Source organism: Antechinus flavipes, chromosome 2 (assembly GCF_016432865.1).
Source record: "Antechinus flavipes isolate AdamAnt ecotype Samford, QLD, Australia chromosome 2, AdamAnt_v2, whole genome shotgun sequence".
NCBI lineage: Eukaryota > Metazoa > Chordata > Mammalia > Dasyuromorphia > Dasyuridae > Antechinus > Antechinus flavipes.
The window spans coordinates 99,627,767-99,631,749 of NC_067399.1; the positions used below are offsets into that span (position 1 = coordinate 99,627,767).

Genomic DNA, 3,983 nt, shown 5'->3' on the forward strand with positions numbered 1-3,983 from the left:
AGTCAGAAACTGCTCTAGAACTGTGAATACTTTCTTTCTCTAAGATTTTCAATAGCATGAAGGTTAGGCAAAGGGCTTTTTAGATACTCAGTCTCCACATATTCTCCTTTACCTTGTCAGAAGTGATGAATCCTTGATATAGATAGCAGATAGAGAATGCATATAGGCTTACATAAGTTTCTGACTTTATGACATTTTTTTGTTTATTTATTTCACCTTGAAAATGACTTTTTGAGTTTGATACAGTTGGTGATCATGTCTTTATCAATAAAGGCTACCTGTCAGCAAGAGAACTTCGTTGAATTGTAGAGGATGATGACAGTGGAGGAGGAAGCTAAATTGTAAACTGGATTTATTCATTTAATGTTTGGAACTCTCTGAAAGAATTATTCTTGACTTTGTCAATATGGCAGACCAACCAGGGATAATTTTAATAGTTAACATTAAATCTACAAGATTTAGAAAGCGACTTATTTATATTATCTCAATTGACATTCATATCAGTGTGAGGTAGATATTATTATTGTTGGGAAAAGTTTTCAATTAGCAATAATCATGCCTCAGGTAAACCTCATTTGCTACAATACTGTCACTGTGCAAAGCTGGTGATGTTATTATTTTTATTTTAAATGTGAAATTGAAGCTTAAAGATTTTATGTGTATTGCCTAGTGATACTCAACTGTTAATTGATAGAGGAAGAATTTGAATTCATGTCTTCCTGACAATGAATTCAATACTTTTTCTATTATTCCACCTAGCTATATCTCAGGATATGGCATAGGGAGATTAGAAATAGAGTAGGGTTGAGAAAAATACTGAATTCAACATAAGCAAGAATCAGTAGCCCCAGCCTTTTATTTGTATGCCATCACTTAATACAATTCCTGCCACACAGCAGACAATTAATTCTGTTTATTTTCTGTTGAACTAATAAGTCTAACATTACAGAAACATTTATTAAGCACTTACCATATGTCAGGTATTGCTGATTTTTGTTGAGAATTTTTGTTGTTAAATCATTTTCCAACATGTCCAAATCTTTGTGACTCTATTTGGGGTTTTCTTGGAGAAGATACTGGAATTATTTTACATTTCCTTCTCTAGTTTCATGTTACAAAAGAGGAAATTGAGCAAACATGGCTAATTAGCCTTGCCTGGGGTTATATTCCTAGTCTGAGATAAAATTTAAACTAAAGAAGATGATTCTTTCTGACTCCATGTTTGGCATTTTATCTGCTGTGCTGCCTAGTTGCCACAAGACTGAAAATATAAATGTTTAACTTTGTCTATATCAACATACTTAGACCTACAGGTACATATATAGGTGTATGTGTATATATAATAAAGAAATAAACAAAAAATAAATAAAATAATAAATATTTATAAATGTTTGGTATCTATTATCTATCCATCTACTATTTATTTTTATACCTACTAATCAAAAAGAAAGAAAAAAAAAAACATTTCTGGCCCTCTAAGAGTTTAAAAGGCAACTGAAAGAATGTGGGGGAGAGGAAGATATTAATATTGTAATAGTCTTGACATTATATAATGAAGAATTACCCCAGATTACTTAGAGAAAAGAGAAGGAAGCATGTGCAAGGGATTTTATAAAGGCAAAATCCTAAGTAAAATGCAATAGATAAGTAATGGGACAGATTAGTAATAGGCTTAAATAGAAAATAATAAGTAAATTTTTAGGAATAGTTCCAATTCATTCCCCACAACTGATTGATTAATTCATAAGGCATTTTTAATGTTTTATACAATTCTTTAAGATTTTATACAATACAATACAATGTTCTTTTCCTCTCCCTCCCTACAGGTTTCTTGATGTGATAAATACAAAAGGGAATGCTAGAATTACATCAATTTAAAAAAAAATTCTTAATCCTTTGAAGGATTTTCCACATAGCTGTTAGATCAGAATTTAGACTTTAAGAACCAGTTGTTCATATCAATTATTTCTCATTTTTTTTAATTTCTCTCATTTTTATATATTTGAATCACTTTTTTATATATTTGGAAATGATTTTTTAAATTAATGTAAATACTTTCCTTCAGATATTTTCCTGTAATTTCATTTTCTTTTGTTTATTCAATTTAAAATTGTATGTAATCAAAAGTGTCCATTTTGTTTTTGTGAGCCTTTTTAACTCTTACATGATTTTAAATTCCCCATCCTTACATTCAAAAGGTATTTTTTCTTAACACTTCTGTTTGTTTATAAGGTGAGTTTTTTATATGAAAATCATGCATCCATTTAAAATGCCTCTAGGTATATGGTGTAAGATGTTGTTTTGAACCTAATTTCTTTCATACTGTTTTGCAGTGTTTCCATAAGATTTATTGAATAATGGTTTCCAACCTCAGCAGCTGGGCTTTTATGGATTATTAAACACTAACTTGTTATTTTGTTTTTCTATATGCTGTATCATTAATCTGTTCTACTGATCAATCTCTAATTATTAACTGGTAGCAACTTATTTAGATGATTATTGTTTTGTAATCTAGTTTGAGATCTGGCACTTCAAGACCTTCTTCCTCATCACATTTTAAAAACATTTTTCCCTTTTTATTTTTGCCCTTTTTAGTCAAAAGCATTATAATAATCAATAATGCTAGTGTCAAGGTCATGAAGCTTTTGAATGGCTTCTTCAATCATAATTGAATCAATAATGAGTTGTTCTTTATACCCCTGAGACTTTTTGGAACACTCTTGTTACTCATCAGCCATTTTTTAAAACCTTGTTAATGTTTATAGATTTTTTTTTTGAGTGCTAAAACCACAAATGTGCAGTGTAACATATATAATGTGTAATTGACTTACATTTGGAGGAGGAACTGGTCACATTTCTAGTGATAAATTCCCTCTTAGAAGGAAGATAGGTTCAGAGAGAAAGTTAATAACATACTATTCTACTGTAAAGTGTTCAAGCTAATAGTTATAAATTTCATCAAGTACTACTTCTTTCTAGTTTTGAAGAGAAATGAGTTTATCACTTTAATTAATGCAATCATTCTGTTATTAATGCTGCTAATATGCAAGTTTTCAGTTTTTATTGACATGTAAATCATATGAATATTTTTTTTTATCTTGTTTTGATTGTGTAGGGTATTTAATGGCCATATAAGGTAATGAAAATTTTATTCTTTTTCATGAATTCTTTCATTTCTCAGTTTCTCAAGCATTTGAATCAATGATTCTTTAATGAGTATATGTGTGTATGTGTGTGGGAATGTGCATATGTTGTGGACACTTTTGGGATTCTCATGAAAGTTATAGACTGTCCCTCAGAATGTTTTTAAATGTGTAAAATAAAATTCATTGGCATTCAGAAGAAACCTATTGAAATATTTTCCCCAAAACCAATTCTTGAATCCCTGATTTAAAAAAAAAATATCCTGTATATTAATTATTTGGATGGATGTTGAATTGTGGATAATATATTTTGTGCTACTTTAAATCTTTATTTCACTTGTGAATGACATTTATTGATCACAAGCTCACTCAGTTCTCCTCCCCGGCCCCCCTTGTTTCTAGCCATGGGAATACACCACCAGATCCAAGATCATACTACAGGCTTACAATATAACTAACCTTTATAATCTGTGCCTTTTTCCCCACTTTATAATGTCATGAAGACACTACCTCAAGGCTCAAAATGTTTGCTTAGGGCTTATCAGCCAGCTTATTCCTAGTCCTACAAAAACAAAATCTTTCCAGGAGCTGCAACCCCAAAATATCAGTGCTGCAAAACTGTACTAGTAGTGCCTAGGAAAATAGCACTGCATAGTTGTGTATTTCTGATGCCAGGTCAGACAACTGAAGAATATATACTGAATGGTATAGGAAACTGAGAAAAAAATAACATGTTTTTATGTGTAGAGGATGTGAGTGACATAAGAAACAGCATCCACCTGAAGCAAACCAAATGTCAGTTGGGGCAGACAGCTAGGCTTATGAATTGTGAATTGTCTA

At 30.8% G+C, this 3,983-nt stretch overlaps 1 pseudogene; it reads right to left on the reverse strand.

Moving 5' to 3' along the window:
• Nucleotides 1–471: 471 nt before the first annotated feature.
• On the reverse strand, nucleotides 472–604 carry LOC127552728 (uncharacterized; annotated as a pseudogene).
• Nucleotides 605–3,983: the final 3,379 nt, after the last annotated feature.